A 22,475-nucleotide genomic window follows, 5' to 3' on the forward strand; every position below is an offset into this window, starting at 1 on the left:
AGCACTCCAATCATTTATTTGAGCAGTGAGCATGAATTTTGCATGCAATCTAAAGCATTAGCGTCTGGCGCTAATTCTCCAACCTTTCTAATTTTACCGCCCATTCCTGGGCTATAATGAATTTCACCCCCCAAATGCTTTTCATTGAAATTCAATAAAGGTTATTTAAGTAATACTACAAAAAAAAACAAAGCTATTTTGCATCCTATCACATTGTGGAATGTCTGCACAAAAAAAATGAGGCTATAGATAAGTCAATAATTTGTGGTAATTTCATAGGATGAATCCGTATCATTCAGTCAAGGTGAGTCAACTGTATTGATTTTTTTTTAGCTTCTAGCAATTCATACTTAGCAGCTAATTTTGAAAAAAAGAGTTCAAATTTCTAAAACTTTATTCAGCACATGCGCAGTTAAACACGGAAACCCAGAAGTTGCTTTTGCCCTGCTACTCCACAAGCCTCGATACACCGGTACCTCGCTGACAGATTCGGCATTAAAATACATGTAGGGCATGAAGTTGCTGTACTTACCCACCAGTTACCCATAAACATGCCAGAAAATGATAGGGTGGGTGCGTTCAGGTGTAAGTGATTTTTTAATGGCGTGAAAAGCAATGTTCCCTTTAAGCTGTAGGCCGACGCTCTAGAGGTCCTACACAGCCGGTGAGCCAGCTTTTAAATTGAAAAAAACGCGCATGCACGGCATTTTGAATGGGCCGCCTAGCCCGTTAAAGTGGCCGTGCCGCATAAATAAATTACAGGGAACATTGCCGATAAAACTTAAGTACTACCAAACAATTTCTCTGGCCCTGAAAATTTAATTTTACACGTGTCGAGTCTCACTTCTTTAGAATTTAATTATTGTTTGAGATTTTAACAATGTTTAAAATTAAAATAATTTGTTAATACTTTTGCTTTCTATCTCTCCTATCTTACTCTCTCTCTCTTAACCCCATCTTTCTTTCCCTCTCTTATTTCGCTTTCTGTACATGATTTTACGTTAAATTAAATATTCTAATTTTGGTTTAGACTCTGCGAGGGGAAGTTTAACCCCCAAAAACGGGTGGATTTTGGTTGGGTGGGATGTTAAAATGTTAAAAATCTCAAACCCGAAATTGGCCTGCCTCCAGTTTTAATGGAGGCAGGGTGGTGGGTGACCAACCCACTCGCAGGAGGTGGGTCCCTCATATAAATATTATTATGAGGCTGTATGCCTCAGATTTAATCTCTATTTTAAATGTAACCTTGGCCGACCTCGGGAAACCAGGCAGCTAAAGGGAAGCGAGGACTGCTGGGTGCAGCAGGTAAGTGACTTTCCACTTACCTGCTGGATCCAGCTTACCTGCTTCCACCACCTCCCCCCTGCCATCAGAAACTCCCTTGAGCCATGATCTCCCCACCGAGCCATGATCTCCCACCTTCTCTCCGGTCTTTCTGATCCCTCCCTCCTCTGCTCTCCAAGGTTGTGGCCTCCGATCTCCCCCTGATCCTTCCGATCTCCTTCGATGCCTCTGATCTCCCTTCTGGCCCCCAATCTCTCCCCACCAACGCCTACGAGATAATATTGGGGCCTGCGTGTCTCAGTGAGGATTCTTCAATCTGATTGGTTGAAGAGACACGCTGTTGCTTGTCCTGTTCACATAAGCCACAGATCCCCTGTAGAGGGCGCTGTGCTGAAATGGTTCTCTAGTAACATTAGCTGCCGCTCAAAAGCACACGAATAGTCTGTGGGCAGCTGTAAGTGCAATGAATGGTGAGCAACATATCTTTGTCACTCACCACAAAATCCGGGCCAATGTGTATAAAAATTGAGATAAAATTTAGGTTGAGTGTTTTATTTATGAAAAAAAGAAAGGCTGTATATGTGTCTTTCTGTACAAGAGTAAGAAAAAAATGTTGAATTTCGAAGCTAACATACTATTCACCTTTGTTTTGTTGCTAATTAGGGAATGTAATTGTTAATTCCTTGCACATGTGTAACAGGAATCCTAATTATGGTCAGCTATGAGACAGAGAGAAAGAGACAAAGAAAGCGAGGCTCAGTATCTCCTAGAAACTTGCGCTGAAACAACAGAAGCAGTATGGCTTACTGTCGATTTTCAGAACAAAGATTGAGGAAATTTGGACATTACTCCATTTTTTTTACACAACACCTGAGTTTCCTCGACCTTTTGCATTGATTCCATGAAACCTCTGCTGAAACCCTCTGCCATTCATTAACAGAGCTCTAGTCCCCATGCAGAAGAGCAGGTCACACAAGTTTCCTGCATTTCCTGAAATTCTGTCGGTGTTGTACCAGTCTCTCACAGTAATTCCAGCAGGAGTCCAGTGTAACCCCCAAGAAAATGGTGGAAGTGGCTTAAAACAGCATACTATGTTTTTCACTGGGGAATTCCACTGGTTTTCAGCTGAAGTTAAAGTAGGAGATCAGTAGATATCCCATAGAATTTCATATTCACTGACTTACCAGATGCAATGTTACAGGAGATCGACTAGTTTTTTGTTATTCATTGATGGGATGTGGGCGTCGCTGGCAAGGCCAGCATTTATTGCCCAGCCCTAGTTGCCCTTGAGAAGATGGTGGTGAGCCCCCTTCTTGAACCGCTGCAGTGGGTGTGATGAAAGTACTCCCACAGTGCTGTCAGGGAGGGAGTTCCAGGATTTTGACCCAGCGACAATGAAGGAACGGCGATATACTTCTAAGTCAGGATGGTGTGTGGCTTGGAGGGGAACTTGTAGGTGGTGATGTTCCCATGTGTCTGCTGCCCTTGTCCTTCTAAGTGGTAGAGGTCGCGGGTTTGGAAGGTGCTGTTGAAGGAGCTTTGGCGAGTTGCTGCAGTGCATCTTGTAGATGGTACACACTGCAGCCACAGTGCGCCGGTGGTGGAGGGAGTGAATGTTGAAGGTGGATGGAGTGCCAATGAAGCGGGCTGCTTTGTCCTGAATGGTGTCGAGCTTCTTGAGTGCTGTTGGAGCTGCACTCATCCAGGCAAGTGGAGAGTATTCCATCACACTCCTGACTTGTGCCTTGTAGATGGTGGAAAGACTTTGGGGAGTCAGGAGGTGAGACACTCACCACAGAATACCCAGCCTCTGACTCACTCTTGTTGCCACAGTATTTATGTGGCCTGTCCAGTTAAGTTTCTGGTCAATGTTGACTTCCCAGGATGTTGATGGTGGGGGATTCAGCGATGGCAATGCAGTTGAATGTCAAGGGGCAGTGGTTAGACTCTCGCTTGTTGGAGATAGTCATTGCCTGGCACTTGTATGGCGCGAATGTTACCTGCCACTTATCAGCCCAAGCCTGAAGGTTATCCAGGTCTTGTTGCATGCGGGCATAGACTGCTTCATTATCTGAGGTGTTGTAAATGGCACAGAACACTGTGAGTCATCTGTGATCATCCCCATTTCTGACCTTATGTTGGAGGGAAGGTCATTGATGAAGCAGCTGAAGATGGTTGGGCCTAGGACACTGCCCTGAGGAACTCCTGCAGCGATGTCCTGGGGCTGAGATGTTTGACCTCCAACCACCACAACCATCTTCCTTTGTGCTAGGTATGACTCCAGCCAGTGGAGAATTTTCCCCCCCGATTCCCATTGACTTCAGTTTTACTAGGGCTGCTTGATGTCACACTCAGTCAAATGCTGCCTTGATGTCAAGGGCAGTCACTCTCACCTCACCCCTGAAATTCAGCTCCTTTGTCCATGTTTGGACCAAGGCTGTAATGAGGTCGGGAGCTGAGTGGTCCTGACGGAACCCAAACTGGGCATCAGTGAGCAGGTTATTGGTGAGAAAGTGCCACTTGATAGCACTGTCGATGAAACCTTCCATCACTTTGCTGATGATTGAGAGTAGACTGATGGAGTGGTAATTGGCCGGATTGAATTTGTCCTGCTTTTTGTGGACAGGACATACCTGGGCAGTTTTCCACATTGTCAGATAGATGCCAGTGTTGTAGCTGTACTGGAACAGCTTGGCTACAGGCGCAGCTAGTTCTAGAGCACAAGTCTTCAGCACAATAGCCGGGATGTTGTCAGGGCCCATAGAGTTTGCTGTATCCAGTGCCCACAGCCTTTTCTTGATATCACATGGAGTGAATCGAATTGGCTGAAGACTGGCTTCTGTGATGCTGGGGACCTTGGTAGGAGGCCGATATATATCATCCACTCGGCACTTCTGGCTGAAGATGGTGGAAAACGCTTCAGCCTTGCATTTTGCACTCACGTGCTGGGCTCCACCATCATTGAGGATGGGGTTATTCATGGAGCCTCCTCCTCCCGTTAGTTGTTTAATGGTCCACCACCATTCACGACTGGATGTGGCAGGATTGCAGAGCTTTGATCTGACCTGTTGATTATGGGATCACTTAGCCCTGTCTATAGCATGCTGCTTCCGCCTTTTAGCATGCATGTAGTCCTCTGTTGCAGCTTCCCCAGATTGGCATCTAATTTTTAGATACGCCGTGTGCTGCTCCTGGCATGATCTTCTACAGTCTTTATTGAACCAGGGTTGGCCCCCTGGCTTGATGGTAACGGTAGAGTGAGGGATATGCCAGGCCATGAGGTTGCAGATTGTGGTGGAATGCAATTCTGCTGTTGCTGATGGCCCACAGCGCCTCATGGATGCCCAGTTTTGGGTTGCTAGATCTGTTCTGAATCTGTCCCATTTTGCATGGTGGTAGTGCCACACAACACGATGGAGGGTGTCCTCAGTGTGAAGACGGGACTTCGTCTCCACAATGACTGTGCGGTGGTCACTGCTACCAATGCTGTCATGGACAGATACATCTGCAACAGGTAGATTGGTGAGGACGAGGTCAAGTAGGTTTGGTGTGAATATTGCAGCATTGGTAAGTGTGTGAGGGTGAAGTGAAGCTATGATTGTGAGGTATGAGCGGTGATAGGTAGAGATTGTTGGTAGGTGAGTGATGGGGGTGTGGTGCATTGAGCAGTGTGTGAGGCTTGTGGTGCAGATGGTGGGATATGGCATTTGCCGAAGCCTTCACTCACCTTGACCTGCCGTGTGGGGTCATTAAACCTCTATTGGCTTTGGATCCACTGGTGGCCATGACGGAGTTAGCTATCTCCTCCTAGAGCCTTCTGCAAGTAGCCTTGGATGGCTTCCTGCCACCCTACAGGAACAGTACAACCTGCCTTCTTTGAAAGGCCACAACCAAGGCCTTGAATGCCGCATCCGAGAACCTTCGTGCTCTCTCCCTAGGTTGCTATGCCACGTCAGATGACCCTAGGTGGGTAAAGCCTCCTGTTGCGATCCCTCCTGGCCCTCCTCCTCCTCCCTCTGCGCACATCTTCTCTTTTTCGCTGCCTCCGCTCCCTCTCCTGAGGATACTCAAGTATGAGGGGGTCTGCCGGTACAGCCCACATGACTGTGAGCAAGTAGTGGGAGCAGAAGCCTTTAAATGAGAATGAAGGTGCTTTCCACTTTCACCAACACTCGCCGTCACCTCAGGAACTTGAAACAAGTTTAGAAGCTGCAAGAGTTGCAGAAAGTTACACAGAGCCAGTCAAACTGATAAACCATGTCAGCTGCAAGTTGTTGATGAACCCTTTAAATAATGCTGCTGGGGGCTCGTTCCTGCTGCTGAACACTTGGTCAGCTGGTCATGATTAAGAGAGGGCAGTAAGCAGAGCGGCTGCTGCGAAAATGGTAGATCATGTGTCAAGTGAGCGTTGCACACTCATTTAACGTCACGATCTGCCTAATCTAAATATCTGCAGTGTGCGCAGGCATCGGCAGCGCTGCCAATCTGCCCAAAATGGCAGCTGCCATGGGGACCCGCCAGATGCTGGAGGATGCATGGTGGCTGTCATTTTTCCTTCAAAATGGGCCTTAAGGGCCAGTGCTAAACCCCCGAATTTCTAGGCCAATGTGTCCCAGAAAGTCTCTCAATGTGTTTCAAAACTCCTCATCAACCCTCCAGCAGCAAGTGAACATTAAAAGTTGATATAAGTAGCGCTCCAAATCCCCTGCAACAACTTGTTTACTCCCAGTCAGCTGGTCACTGTTAGGAGAAGGCTTTAGGACAAGCACTATCCACCAAAATGCTGAGCAGCCTCCTTATTGAACGCCAGTAGGCAATTTAAGTGGCCGTCTTCTGGGTGGCCATTCTTAGCTTCAACCCCTTTACCAAGCTGGCTTCTTGCGCTAAACGTGGGCTATTCTGGCATTTCAGCTAAAGACCCCATCTTGGCTACCTCAGAGGCTCTTTAGTGCCTAAAGTATCCAGGGAATATTGTTTTTCTGAAAATGACTTTTTTGAATCAGGCAAGTTGGAATCAATTTGAAATGTAATGAGATAAAGTTGTTCATCTTCCAGTTCCGATAAAAGGTCATCAACCTGAAATATTAACTGGGTTTCTCTCTCCACAGATGCTGCCTGACCTGTTGAATGTTTCCAGCATTTTCTGTTTTTATTTCAGATATCCAGCATCTGCAGTATTTTGCTTTTGTTCAGAGATGTCCTTGTCTTTGATTGAGACCATGGGAGTAAAACGGCCATGAGAGATCGCAAGGCCGAGAAGGTGACAGTAACTATGGGTATGAGAGTTAAGTCCTACTTTTTTTAAATAGCTCAAAGCTAGGTTGTTGTTTATTGGCCGGTGAAGAAGCAGCTTTTGATGTTCACCTCGTGTAATGCTGCCCATAGAGTTTTGGCGGGCTGATCAGTGCAGATTTCCAGTTTTTCAGCATCTGTTTGAATTTGGCGCCCTCTACAGGGGATCTGTGATGTCTGTGAGCAGGTAAAGCAGCAGAAAGGCTGTTCAACCAATCAGATTGAAGAATCCTCACAGACAGCATGCAGGAAGTAAAAAACATGCAATATAAATTACATTTAAATTATTGTACGGGAAGCGAAATAAAGATTGTGTCATACACATGGGATTTAAGGAGAAGACATAAAAGAGCAAAACACAAAAACTATTTTTATTTGTCTTTTAAAAATATGCATATTAATTTTTGTCTGAAGGAGTGAGACTCCACACTTGTAAATTCATTTTTTAGGGCTAGAGAGTTTGTTCAGCAATAATTATGACTTACTATGATGTGAAAAACTCAGTTACTCCTGATTGAACAAGACTTAAGTTTTTCATTGTCTTTAGTATGAGGAGAGTATGTAATTAGTCTAATTAGCCCTATTCAGCCTGCGCCTCACAAACAACCTGACGGCTCCCAGTGATGCAGAGAGACAGAGTGCCCACAGCACGTGGTCTGCACTCAAGGCCTCCATAATCAGCACCTGTGAAGAGGCGCTCGGTCACTCAACCAGGAAACACCAAGACTGGTTTGACGAGAATGACCAGGAGATCCAGGAGCTAATAAGCTGCAAGCGCAAGGCATTCCTGATCTGGAAACAGCAACACAACTCGAGAGCAAGAAAGCAGCTTTACAGATGCCTGAAGGCCGAAGCCCAACAAAAAACTAGTGACCTAAAGAACAGATGGTGGGTGGAGAAAGCGCAGGAGATCCAGCAGCTAGCCGACAGCCATGACATGCATGGATTCTTTAGCGCAGTCAAGACCATCTACGGCCCAAGCACCCAAGGTCCTACCCCACTGCGGGCCAAGAACGGAGAGGTACTCATCAAGGACAGAGAGGCAGTCAATGCCTGCTGGAAGGAGCACTTCAAAGATCTCCTTAACCGACACTCTGTCTTCGACGCAAGTATCCTCAACTCCATCCCGCAGCATGCTACCCGCCACCATCTTAGCACAACCCAGCCCGGCATGAGGTTGAAAAGGCCATCTGACAACTGAAGGACAAGAAGGACTCAGGAGCAGATGGAATCCCTGCCGAGGCACTGAAGCAGGGCGGAGAAGCACTACTGGTGCGAATTCATGAAATCATTTCTCTTATCGGGAAGGAGGAGAGCATGCCAGGGGATCTCAGAGATGCCGTAATTGTGACCATCTTCAAGAAAGGTGACAAGTCTGATTGCGGTAATTACAGAGGAGTTTCCCTGCTGTCTGCCACAGGGAAAGTCATTGCAAGACTCCTCCTCAATCGCCTTCTCCCAGTGGTCGAAAAGCTCCTCCCAGAGTCGCAATGCGGATTCCACACAGTAAGAGGCACAATGGACATGATTTTCATCGCACGTCAATTAAAAGAGAAATGCAGGGAACAGCACCAACCGTTGTGCATGGCCTTCTTTGATCTCACAAAGGCCTTCGACACTGTCAACCGTGAGGGATTATGGAATGTCCTCCTCAAATTTGGCTGCCCTCAAAAGTTTGTCACCAACCGCCGCCTGTTTCACAATGACATGCAAGACGTGATCCTGACCAACGGTTCCACCACAGACCCAATTCACGTACGGACCGGGGTCAAGCAAGGCTGTGTCATCGCACCGACGCTCTTCTCGATCTTCCTTGCTGCAATGCTCCATCTCACTCTCAGTAAGCTCCCCTTTGGAGTGGAGCTAATTTATAGAACGCAAAACTGTTTAACCTCCATCGCCTCCAGTCCAGATCCAAGGTTGTCCATCCTCTGTCGTCGAATTACAGTATGCAGACGGCGCTTGCGTCTGCGCTCACTCGGAGGTCGAAATCCAAAACATCGTCAACACCTTCACCAAAGTGTATGAGAGCATGGGTCTTCCACTTAACATCTGTAAGACAAAGGTCCTCTACCATCCTGCCCCCGCCACACAGTACTGCCCACCGATTATCAAAATCCAAGACAAGGCCTTGGACAACGTGGACCACTTTCCATACCTCGGGAGCCTACTGTCAACAAGGGCAGACGTCGCTGACGAAGTGCAGCACCGCCTTCAGAGTGCCAGTGCAGCCTTCGGTCGCCTGAGGAAGAGAGTGTTTGAAGACCAGGACCTCAAACCCAGCACAAAGCTCTTGGTCTACAGAGCAGTAGTGATACCCACCCTCCTGTATGCCTCAGAGACATGGACCATGTACAGCAGGCACTTCAAAGCACTGGAGAGGTACCACCAATGCTGCCTCTGCAAGATCCTGCAAATCCATTGGCAGGATAGGCACACCAACGTCAGTGTTCTCACTCAAGCCAACATCCCCAGCATTGGAACTTTGACCACGCTCAATCAGCTCCAATGGACAGGTCACATCGTCTGCATGCCCGATACGAGACTCCCAAAAGAAGCGCTCTACTCAGAGCTCCGGCACGGCAAGAGAGCCCCAGGTGGGCAGAGGAAATGCTTCAAGGACACCCTCAAAGCCTCCTTGAAAAAGTGCAACATCCCCACTGATACCTGGGAATCCTTGGCCCAAGACCACACAAACTGGAGGAGAAGCATCCGGGAAGGCGCCGAACACTTTGAGTCACTTCGCTGGGAACAAGCGGAAGCCAAGCGCAAACAGCGGAAGGAGCGCACGTCAACCCAAGCACCCCACCTACCCGCCCCTTCAACCACCATCTGCCCCACCTGTGACAGAGACTGTAGGCCCCGCATTGGACTCATCAGTCACCTGAGAACTCATTTTTAGTGTAGAAGCAAGTCATCCTCGGTTCCGAGGGACTGCTTAAGAAGAAGAATTAGCCTAAGTTCACACCATCACAGTGATCTCTGTGCAGATTCCATCAGCGAAGACTGCAACAGTGCAGCCTGTGGAGGAGTAGGATATCACTGACAGCAACTTCCGGATTTCTGCGTTTAACTGTGCATGTGCAGATGGCAGAAATTGCTGCCAGATTTACCCAGTAATAACAGCGAGCGCTGTCAGCTTTGCCATTATTAGTACAGTACCGCAAAATCCAGGACAATGTCTTATGACCCGTAGTGAATATAATACTGCCACATATATGAGTGAGGAAGTTTAGAGTATAATGAACAGAATACTGTAATTTCCTGATATTTTTACTATGGTGTAGGGAGTGGCGGGTGTTGTGTCGTGTGCGCCCAGTCAGTTATGCCCCTGACTGTTAGTGAGCGATTCGAATTGCTCCCACGCCCCTGGGTTCTAGACACCGGACTTAGGTGCAGGCGGCGATACAGAAAACTCGAGTAGACAAGTGGTTTGGTGTAAGAAAACCAAGATTTTATTGAACAGAGATAAAACACAGTCTTATGAGAAATTACTGGTAAACAATTACAGGCATAAACAAAATAACTATACTTATACAGGGAATGGGGAACACACGGCACATCGAGGGAAAACAAACTACATTAACAATCCCCTTATCCTTATCCCACCCCTATACCTAACTAGATTAAGCTATGAGGGGCCAGGAATTCATGCTCACCGAGTCAAAATCTGCTGAGTTCAAACAGCTGTGGGGTTCGGGGTTCGCTCTTTGTGCTCTCTGGGGCCTGCCGTCATCACGTGGTCTCAGGGCGCTGCAAGGGCATCGTCCAGGTAAAGTACCCCGAGGTTAAAGTCTTTGCTTGGGTACTTTACCTCGCAGGGATGATGGTTCCTCTTCCTTGGGTGGCAGTTGGAGTTTGCATGAAGATAGTCATAGGTCGGCTGAATTGAAGGCCCGATTATTCGAAGCGCTCTTCAATCTTCACCTCATTCGTCTCGTCTCATCTCACCTCACCTCACCTCGTCTCGCCTCTCCTCACCTCGTCTCGTCTCGTCTCGTCTCGTCCCGTCCCGCCTCATCTGGCCTGATTTGCCCGTGTTCGCCCGGTGCAATGCCGGGCGTCCCTGATGGAGTTGGGAAAGACACGGGCAGTGGCCAGGCGGCAAGAGCGGGAGGGGAAAAAAAAAAGCCAGAGCCACGAGGGCACGGAGCAAGAGAGTCAAGGGCTCAAGAGCGGAAGAGAGCAATTGCTACTGAGGGTCTACAGTTATACTCCTTTCGATGGCCCTTATCTGCGCGCCAAATCAGGTCAGCTTTTGGCGGGCTGTTTTAAATGATTATAGCAATCTAAACTAACTGTTTTTAGATGGCCATTTATCGCATCTAATGGCCTGATGTCCGAGCTGTATTGTCAGTAATGCATTTCAATCGGCCTGTGCAGCCTTGGTCGCTTCCCTAAGCTGTTTCCGATTATTTATGCAGACAAACTAATGGCCTTTCACTTAGGCCTAACTGGGGTGATCTGTTCCAATCTGACGAAAATGCATATTCAGTGTTTGCTTAACTGTCTAGGTTTTCAAACACAAGAGTCCTTTTCACAGAAATGCATTTTTACTTTTGATTTCCCAAAGCAGCTTGTTCTGTGCTGCAGAGTCCAAGCTTTTAAAATCTTACAGGCTTTTGGTCATGAGGTGTGGACGATCTTATGTTCATTAATAAATAGACATTCTTATTATGAACACAGCTAGCTTTTGCTAGTTACTTTATTGAGCACATGTGGACTAGGTACAGTATCTATAGAGGCTTCCATCTTGACTGCTGCCTTGTGGGTAGCCTAGTGCCTCATGGGTAATGTAGTCTTAATATACATACAGCTGGGTAGTGTAGTCTTATACATACAGCTATATACAGCTCTACACAGCTCTACAGCTCCACCTAGTGTCCATTATAGAATGACGTTATTGATCATTACATCCCCCTTTCTTTGAGGTTTAACAAAATCAATATCAATCAACTTTCAAGAAAACAATAAAGATAATATCAGTAACACTTTCGTTAGTGCTCTATGAACATAAACATTTTCAAAACAGTCAACACATTTTCAAAGCTTTACATTGTACTCAAAGATTAAGTCTATCAGGCTTTTTTACTTCACGTGTGGATCTTCTCAACACGGGTAAGTCTGATGTGTCTTCATGAGATTGTTCTGGTGGTGAATGACAAGATGCAGTTGCGGCATTGTCATCAATCTGCTCTTGTATAGATCGAGGTCTTCTTGCGATCTTTGCTTGGAGAGGGTTTTAATGTTTCCTTCACTCTTCATGCCATAACTCTCAATGTAGTCAATGCACTCTCGAAAAACTGCTGGCAGCTGGATCCCATCATACAGCATAGTCCTCTCAGCAGCCTCGGCTAATGGAACACCAAAGATTGGCCTGAGGGAAGAAGGAGTATCCACCGGAACTGCTTCCTGCTCTGGTGCAGGCTTCTTCTTTTTCTTTTTCTCTTTCCACTGCTTAACAACATCTGCTGCGGTTATATCTTTGGACTTTTTCTCCTTGTGTTTTTCCTCTTTGTGCTTTTCTTCCTTTGGCTTCTCTTTGACCTTAAAGTCTTTTTCTTTCTTCTTGGAGAAACTAGGCTTTTTGAAGACATGGATACCCTTTGGCCTTTTCATCCTTGATGGGCTCTCTGCTTCATCACCTGAGTCATCTGGTCTGCTTATGGCACAGTTTATACGGTAGACTCTCTTGACCAGTTCTAAGTCTTCACAAGCTTTGTCACCTAGTATCGAATCAAGTCTTTCAGCCACAACAGAAAACATGAGATGATGCACTTTGTCTTTGACTGTCACTTTAAGTCTGCATGCACCTAAGCTATCTATTTTCTGTCCATTATAGTCCTTCAGTAGTACTGACTTTTTCTGTATTTTGGGCTTTTCTTTCATATTGTTAATGTCACTCATACTGATTAAGTTTGCTTTTGCCCCAGTGTCTAGTTTCAAGGTAACTAATGCTCCATTTACCTGCAGTGGGATCATCCATTTGTCCTCTTTTACTGCATTAACTTTATGTTCAGCATTGTCCATTTCTGAGGGCTGCACATTTTCTGTATCCTTTTTGATATTGTCACATGACACCGTTCCTACAAAAAATGTCTCACTTAATCAGTGTCCTCAATTACATTAACTCGTTGCCTTTTCTTAGTTTGTACTTTTGAAAAGCTTTGTTTGGCAAAGTGATTCTTTCCATTACACTTTGTGCACATTTTTCCAAACGCTGGGCATTGTCTTAACTGGTGTTTGTAACCACAGCGTTTACAATTAAAAATGTCATCCTCCGATTGCTTTTCATTTCTGTTCTGCCCATGTTTCTTCCCCTTATAGGACACAGCACCGACAGCAGCATTATCACTCATTACAATCGCATCATTATTGATTTCACTGAAAGTCTTCGCGTGCTTTCGAGCTAGCTCGCTGGCTTGGCATATTTTCACCGCATTTTCCAAATTTAGTTCGGTTTCTCTCAACAGACGTTCCCTGACTTTTTTATCATGAATACCAAACACAATCTGGGCACGAATCATGGATGCTTTGAGCTCAGAGAAATTACATGTCTGTGCTTTCAGTTTCAGATCAGTTATAAAGCTATCAAAAGTCTCATTTTGCTGCTGTGTCCGAGAACAGAAGATGTATCTTTCATAGGTCTCATTCTTTTTGGAAGAGCAATGTGCATCAAATTTTTTTAGCACATCTTCTAATTTTTCTCTGTTCTCCACTGGATTAAATACAAATGTATTAAATACCCCTATCGCCTGTGTGCCTGCAACCGTAAGCAGCAACACTATCTTCCTTGCGTCTGGCTTTGTACCGAATCCGATGGCTGCAATGTAGAGTTCGAATTGTTGTTTAAAAATCTGCCAATTGTAGTCGATTTTTCCTGTGAGTTTCAAACGCTCTGGTGGCTTCAAATTCTCCATGTTGCTTTTCACAATTTTCAGCAGATCTTCACCACCCTGGTACCATCTTATGTTCATTAATAAATAAACATTCTTATTATGAACACAGCTAGCTTTTGCTAGTTACTTTATTGAGCACATGTGGACTAGGTACAGTATCTGAAGAGGCTTCCATCTTGACTGCTGCCTTGTGGGTAGCCTAGTGCCTCATGGGTAATGTAGTCTTAATATACATACAGCTGGGTAGTGTAGTCTTATACATACAGCTGTATACAGCTCTACACAGCTCTACGGCTCCACCTAGTGTCCACTATAGAATGACATGTTATTGATCATTACAGACGACATCTTTTTGGGTACCCTTTTTAAATTGTCCATAGGGTCCCTTTATTAATAACCTTGGGGGAAATGTGGGAATTTTGCTAATCTTACAATGGAGCATTGAAATAGATGAACTTAAAGGGCTGGATTTTGCCAATGGGGAGCTTTTGGAGGTGGGACTGCTGCTTGTCGGGTTTTAGTCCCGCTTCCATCAACTTCTGGCCAACCCACGCTATTTTCCCTTGATTGACCTTGTTAAATTTTTGACAGATGAATTGTCATCGATTGACAGCTCTGTGAAGCTGTCAAACACTGACATTCTCTGTTGTTTGATGCGTCCTTGTATTCAAGACTCATCAAACCTCTTTTGTGAGCAAAAATTAGATGGCTGTTGCATCGGAGAATGCAGCAACCATCTGTCATCTCTGCCGATGAGGTGCGGGAGTCTCCAGTTCCCCAACTGTTGAAGCCTGCAGGAAGAAACAACAAAGGTAAGTAAACATTTTCTATCACTTTCCACTCACCTCACATAATTACATCTCCACACTTGTACCCATCACTTACGTCCACAGCGCACTTATGCACCCCTCCGACCCCCGCAGACCCAGTGCTTGCCTCAGTGACCCTTGCAGGGTTTCCCGACATCAGGAAGCCAAAATGGGGATAATCCTTTTAACCGCCTCCAGGAGACGGGACCCGGCACGGGTTGGCTACCCGCCTCCTGGGAAAATGGCACAGAGGCGGGTTGGGGGCGGGATGGGCACCCGCCCCCCAAGATTCTGCCATTTTCCTGGCAGTCCCGCCTCCAAACCCGCCTCCCCAGGACTGGCAAAATCCAGCCCATAAACTCAGAAAAATTCCTGTTAAATCAGCAGATTTCAGATCACAACGTCCTTCTGAATTGTGGATTATACTGTACATGTTGGAAAATACTACCATGTAGCATGCCCTAGGATCTGGTGTTCTTTGTGAGTTTGTTTAGAGGCTTTGGAAGTAAAAATATTTCAAATATGCAAACAGTTCATTAGTCGACATTGGCTTTTTAAGAGCTTCTGGTGAATTGTCAAATTTAGAGAGAGATGATTCAATCAGTCTGCGATATATTGAGCTACAATGACTTTTGAATTGTATTGACTGAATAGCATTAAGACAGGAAACATGAGCAGTTAATCTAAACACATAAAGCCAATTGCACATCTCAAAATGCAATTGTATCAGAAACTGTAGTCTGAACTACCTGCCAAATGCAATCAATTAAATGAATCCAGCATATTTTGTCCCTCAAAAGCCCGTAGGTGAAGTCATTTAGCTTATTGCATAATTTATACAGTAGTATGAATTTAAACTAAATATCCTGAAAGCATTTTCTTAAGTCTGTTAAATATATATTGTATATTTATTTAATCATAATGTGCTTCTTTGTTGCAGGTAGAATGACAGAACTTCTTTCTCCACAATATAATGTAAATGTGCAAATGGCTTATGGGAAGATATTTGTAAAACCTTTAGGAAACTGTTGAACTGTCAGTTTGCAATAGGCTAATCTTAGAATTCCTCAAGGACCTTTGGGTCAAAGGCTGAAAAGTGTTTTATTCTCTCGAGTTTTGTCAATGTCAAAAGAATCATTTAAAATGTTTTTACTAATAGGAACGAAAGCAAGTGATGGAAAAGAAGTGATGGAAAAGATGTTTTGAAAAACTGAGGTTTGATTGAAAGATATTAAATACTGTTTCATGAAATTTGTTGGCACTTACAGTGTAGGACCCTGAAGTGTGCACTGCTTCAGTCTTTCATTTTGTTTTCCATACAACGTAGAATGGAGAATAACAAGACAATTTAATTTTTTAAATTTTTTTTTTAATTCATTGATGGGATGTGGGCGTCGCTGGCTGGCTAGGCCTGCATTTAGTGCCCATCTCTAATTGCCCTTGAGAAGATGGTGGTGAGCCGCCTTCTTGAACCGCTGCAGTCCATATGGTGTAGGTACACCCACAATGCTGTTAGGAAGGGAGTTCCAGGAATTTGGCCCAGCGACAGTGAAGGAATGGCGATACAGGTCCAAGTCAGGATGGTGTGTGGCTTGGAGGGGAACTTGTAGTTGGTGATGTTCCCATGCGTCTGCTGCCCTTGTCCTTCTAAGTGGTAGAGGTCGCGGGTTTGGAAGGTGCTGTTGAAGGAGCTTTGGCGAGTTGCTGCAGTGCATCTTGTAGATGGTACACACTGCAGCCACAGTGCGCCGTTGGTGGAGGGAGTGAATGTTGAAGGTGGATGGAGTGACAATCAAGCGGGCTGCTTTATCCTGAATGGTGTCGAGCTTCTTGAGTGTTGTTGGAGCTGCACTCATCCAGGCAAGTGGAGAGTATTCCATCACACTCCTGACTTGTGCCTTGTAGATGGTGGAAAGGCTTTGGGGAGTCAGGAGGTGAGACACTCGCCAAGAATTCCCAGCCTCTGGCCTGCTCTTGTAGCCACAGTATTTACATGGCTGGTCCAGTTCAGTTTCTGATCAATGGTAACCCCCAGGATGTTGATAGTGGGGGATTCAGCGATGGTAATGCCATTGAATGTCAAGGGGAGTTGGTTAGTGTCTCGCTTGTTGGAGATGGTCATTGCCTGGCACTTGTGTGGTGCAAATGTTACTTGCCACTTGTCAGCCCAAGTCTGAATGTTGTCCAGGTCTTGCTGCATATGGACACGGACTGCGTCAGTATCTGACGATTCTCAAATGGTGCTGAACAGTGTGCAATCATCAGCGAACATCCCCACTTCTGACCTTATGATGGAGGGAAGGTCATTGATGAAACAGCTGAAGATGGTTGGGCCTAGGACACTGCCCTGAGGAACTCCTGCAGTGATGTCATGTGATTAATAACTAAGTAAATAAAAGGGAGTCCTGTTAAAACACTGGTTGAAGATGGGATATTGTGGGTGTTTTTAGTTTTTGGACCTAGTATTGGCCTAAGTTAAGCTTTCTAACAGTGAGGAAACCAGCTCGGACTTGCATGATGAAAGTTTCCTCTCTCTGGTGGCCCTAAGAATTTGAGTTTGAACAATTTCACACTAATTACATATGTACAGGTCACGATTGTGCACAATTTGGCATAAGTTAATATGTAGCTTGCAATTTTACTGAATTTCATTCAGCGAAGTCATACGATAATAAAAAGGAAAAATTGCAAATCTGAAATAAAAACAGAAAATGCTGGAAAGATACCAGGTCAGTTAGCACCTGTAAAGAGAAAAGAGGTGTATGACATTCCAGGTGTGTAACACTTCATCAGTTATAAAATGATTGTGTGAGATTAAAAAGTTCATATGTATGCTAAGTCTACACTTCTGTGGTTGGATGAAGGCACATTATTTGGATTAAGGCAGAGCGCAAAGAGCTTTATTTTGCATCTGACCCATGATCTATCCTTAGCCCCCTTCTATTTCCCATCTACACGTTGCCTCTTGGCCGAAAAAACTACATCAGGTTCCACATATACATTGACGATGCTCAGCTCTATCTCACCACCACATCTCTTGACCCCTCCACTGACTCTGATTTGTCACACTGCTTGTCCGACATCCACAATTGGATGAACAGAACTTTCCTCCAACTAAATATTGGGAAGACTGAAGCCATTGTCTTTGGTCCCTGCCACAAACTCTGTTCCCTGACCAATGTTTCCATCTGTGGCAACTGTCTGAAGCTGAGCCAGACCATTCGCAACCTTGGTGTAATATTTGACCCCAATGTTTGCTTCCGACCATATATCTGCTCCATCATCAAGACTGCCTACTTCCATCTCCATAACATCGCCTGACTCCGCCCCAGCTCATCTGCTGCTGAAACTTTCACCCATGCCTTTGTTACCTCTAGACTTGTCTATTCCAATGCACTCCTGGCCGGCATCCCATCTTCCACCCTATGTAAACTTGTGCTCATCCAACACCCTGCTGCCCGTATCTTAACTCGCACCAAGTCTCGTTTACCCATCACCCCTGTGCTCGCCGACCTACACTGGCACCTGGTCCGACAACGCCTCACTTTTAAAATCCTCATCCTTGTTTTCAAATCCCTCCATGGCCTCACCCCTCCCTATCTCTGTAATCTCCTTCAGCCCTACCACCCTCCGAGATCTCTGTGCTCCTCCAATTCTGGCGTCTTGTGCATCCTCGATTTTATTCGCACCACCATTGGTGGCCATGCCTGAGCTGCCTTGGCCCTAAGCTCTGGAATTCCCTCCCTAAACCTCTCCACTTCGCTCCCTCTCCTCCTTTAAGATGCTTCTTAAAACCTACCTCTTTGACTAAGCTTTTGGTCATCTGTCCTGATATCTCCTTCAAAAGCAAAATACTGTGGATGCTGGAAATCTGAAATAAAAACAGAACATGCTGGAAATACTCAGCAGGTCAGGCAGCATCTGTGGAGAGAGAAACAAAGTTAACGTTTCAGGCCGATGACCCTTTGTCAGATATTTCTGATATATCCTTCTGTGGCTCGGTGTCAAAAATGTTTTTATTGATAGCGTTCTTGTTAAGTGCCTTGGGACATTTTGCTACGTTAAAGGCATTATATAAATGCAAGTTGTTGGGATTGATTTTCCTCCTTTACACTGCCTAAAATCAGGCTGTATAATGGCTGAAAATGAAGGGAAAGGGGGTAATGAGGCCTGCAGCAGGATCTCTCCCAGGAATATCTTCACCCCAGCAGGGAACTTGGCTGTCAAATGCTTGACTAGCCTGCTGCATTTAAAGGATATTGGGAGAGGGTAGGATCATAAGGAACTAACCACTTCCCCTTTATCCTGCTCTACTACTGACCAATCGCAGAGACTGCCAAGAGAAGTGTGGTGGTACACTCTGGGGTAACAATGGCAAGCTCACTATTGATAATGTTGAAGGGAGAGGGCCTAGTAGTTTACATAGCTCTTTCTCTTCTGGCCCCTTACCTGCAGCTAGAGCGCCTGTAGCTCACTAAAAGCCCCTCTTCTTAAAGGTGCTTCTGCCCCCTTCAAGAGATGCTCCTTCTCTTTGAGGCATTGTAACAGGTGTCCCATGGCAGCACCACTGAATTCTCCTGCACAGCAGCAGCAGCAGATTGGGCCAGAAATTCGGGTCCCCATGGGTGAGTATGCACTGTGTACTCACACGTAGGGCCAACGAAAGTGCCGGTTTCGTGCATGCACTGCGCATGCGCTGGAAACCGGAACTTCCGTTCTCTTGAAGGAAGGGATTCACAAGTCAAACGCGTGTGCCAGAGAGGCAGCGCGTATGCCTGGAACTTCCGATTCTTTTACAGGTTTCTCCGGGAGGGTAAGTCTCTAGCAGCTGCGAGTGAAAAAAGCAGTCGCAAGGCCTGCTTTTAACAAGGTAAGAGGTTAATTAAGTAAAATTAAAATATTTTTTCCACAGGTTTATCATTTAAAAATATTTAAAGAAATGTAAGTTTATTTTTAGCCCTGTTAAAAACTTTAATTAACTTTTTCAAAAATGTAAATTTTTGTTTAAAATAGTTAATTTATGTAATTTATAGTTATTTTAAAGATGTGATTTAAAACAAAAATGTATTTGAAGTTTTACTTAGGTTTTGGGGCCGATCTCTATTCATAGATTTGACAGGTCTGTCAAATCTATCAATGGAGATTCCCTGCTCCAATTGGCTCCCCATGGCCCACGTGATCCCAGGGGACGCTGCGAACTAACTTCGCCGCTGGGATACGTAAGTACTGCACACCGGCAGCTGGAGGAGGCCCAGGATCAGAATCCCACGCGGCCCCACAGCACAACGGCAGACGCGCTATGTAAGTGCAGGTCGGGGGCTTGCGCCCGCGGGAAGCCTCTGACCCGAATTTCTGGCCCACTAGTCTTTGTGTGGAGGGGTCTTGCTGGGAGCCCATCCTGCATATTTAATAAGTTCTGCCCCAGGAAAAAAGGTAAGGGTCAGAGTGGGTATGGTGCAGTGGGTGGAAGTCCCCCTCCAACCCTCCTCTGGTGTTGAAACTGCCCCTAAGAAAAATCCAGCTCTTTGATTTTCTCAATGGTGGCAGAAGTGGAAATCTATTTTTTTTGTTCCTTTTCTCAGCAATTACATTTCTCATATGGGCAAAAAAGTTCATATTAAGTAAATGTACCTATATCTTATTAAAAATCTTACATCTGCATGCACTTTCTGTCTGCACGACCTGGCTTCTTTATTGGCAAGTATTTGTCACACTTTTTCTGTCAACCTTTCCTATTATAGATTCCTTTCTTCACATTTATAATGGATTTTGTCTATGTAAGCTTGTTAATGTTATTGTAATATCTGGCCACCAGGTTTCAACAAATTGCTCAAAATGCTTTCAGAATTTTTTGCCATTGCCAATTTTCTCAATAACTGAAATTATTAAAGTTCAAAATAAGGTTTTAAACAAAAAAATGTTTAAATCAAAATAATTACATACTTCACAACAACATGATTACATTTATCCATTGAATTATTTTTAGTGTCTATAAATGCCTTTATTAAAGATTTACTTGAAGGATTCAGCCTCTCTCCAAAGTCTGGGGTTGGACTTGAAATTTTTGCCCAGAGCAATGATGCTGTGAGCTGAATTTGGAATTGTACAGTTTGATCATGTGTATTGTAGCTAGTTTCCTGAATGCATCAGTGCCAGTCAGCTTTACTGATGGAATTTCTTTATCTTCGAACAGTTTCTGCTCTGAGGGTTTCCAAAATTATTTGACAAAAAGCTAGAGGACAAATTTCAAAATTGTTATTCAGGTTAAACTTATATTGAGTCCCCTCACTTGATTCCACTTTTAACTATCTGATTGCAGCCAGAGCATCTCCAGTAATGGCTTCTCTTCTCATCCCTATACCATTACCTCTGGAGTCCCCCAAAAGATCCATCCTTGGTCCCCATCATCCATACACTGCCTCTTAACAACATCTTCAGCAAGCATGGGGTCAGCTTTCACATGTATGTTGATGACATGCATCTCCACCAGCTCTCTTGATCCTTTTCTGTCATCCAGTATTGAATTTCTTCCTGTTAAACATTGGGAAGACCAAAGCCATCATCTTTAGCCCCTGCTACAAACTCCGTACACTTACCACCAATCCAACCCCCCTCACTGGTCACTGTCTCAAGCTGAACCAAACTGTTAAAAACCTTGGCATCCTATTTACCCTGAACTGAACTGATAAAATGGTATGGAATATTTTTGGAACATGTTGCAATTATACTTAGTAATAATCTCTTTTCATTTTGAAGGTTTTAAAGTAAAATCATAGCTCGAAATGTTCCACAAATGATGCTCAAAAGGCTTCTGTGTGTTGATTTTTTAATTTTGCCTATAAAGCAGGTTTGTTGATTTTAACTTTCATATTGACTGGACTAATCAAATTGGGCATGGCAGCCTTGAGGAAGAGTTCATAGAGTGTATTAGGGATGGGTTCCTTGAGCAGTATGTAACTGAACCAACCAGGGGGCAGGCAATCTTAGATCTGGTCCTGTGTAATGAGACAGGATTAATAAAAAATGTGCTAGTAAAGGATCCCCTTGAAATGAGTGACCATAATATGGTTGAATTCCAAATTCAGTTTGAGGGTGAGAGAGTTGGATCTCAAACCAGCATACTGAGCTTAAATAAAGGAGACTATGGAGGTATGAAAGTAGAATTGACTAAAGTGGACTGGGAAAACAGATTAAAGTGTAAGACGGTACAAGAGTAATGGTCTACATTCAAGGAGATATTTCACATCCTTCAAGATAAATATATTCCACTGAGGAAAAAGGGGAGTAAAAGAAAAGACAGCCATCCGTGGCCTAGTAAAGTAATAAAGGATAGTATCCGACTGAAAACAAGGGCATATAAAGTAGCCAAATCTAGTGGGAGGATAGAAGATTGGGAAGCATTTAAAAGCCAGCAAACAATAACTAAAAGATTAATTAAGAAAGGGAAGATAGATTATGAAAGTAAACTAGCAAAAAATATAAAAACAGATAGCAAGAGTTTCTACAGCTATATAAAAAGAAAAAGGGTGGCTAAAGTGAACGTTGGTCCCTTAGAGGATGGGACCGGGAAACTAGTGGTGGGGAACATGGAGATGGGACTCAGGAAAGGTCCCGGCAGATTGGAAAACTGCTAATGTAACACCCTTATTTAAGAAGGGAAGTAGACAAAAAGCCGGAAACTATAGACCAGTTAGCCTAACATCTGTGGTTGGCAAAATGTTGGAGTCCATTATTAAGGAAACAGTAACAGAGCATTTGGGTAAACATAATTTAATAGGACAGAGTCAGCATGGTTTTATGAAGGGGAAGTCATGTTTGACAAATTTGCTCGAATTCTTTGAGGACGTAACATACAGAGTGAATAAAGGGGAACCAGGACATGTAGTGTATTTGGACTTCCAAAAGGCATTTGACAAGGTTCCACACAAAAGATTACTGATCAAGATAAAAAGTCACGGGATTGGGGGTAATATACTGGCATGGGTGGAAGATTGGCTATCTAACAGAAAACAAAGAGTTGGGATAAATGGTTCGTTCTCGGGCTGGCAATCAGTAACCAGTGGTGTTCCGCAGGGGTCAGTGCTGGGACCCCAACTCTTTACAATCTATATTAACGATTTGGAGGAAGGGACCGAGTGCAACATATCCAAGTTTGCCGACGATACAAAGACGGGAGGGAAAGCAGTGAGTG

Source organism: Somniosus microcephalus, chromosome 7, assembly GCF_052327205.1.
Source record: "Somniosus microcephalus isolate GS21.2 chromosome 7, FLI_Smic_1.0, whole genome shotgun sequence".
NCBI classification, from domain to species: domain Eukaryota; kingdom Metazoa; phylum Chordata; class Chondrichthyes; order Squaliformes; family Somniosidae; genus Somniosus; species Somniosus microcephalus.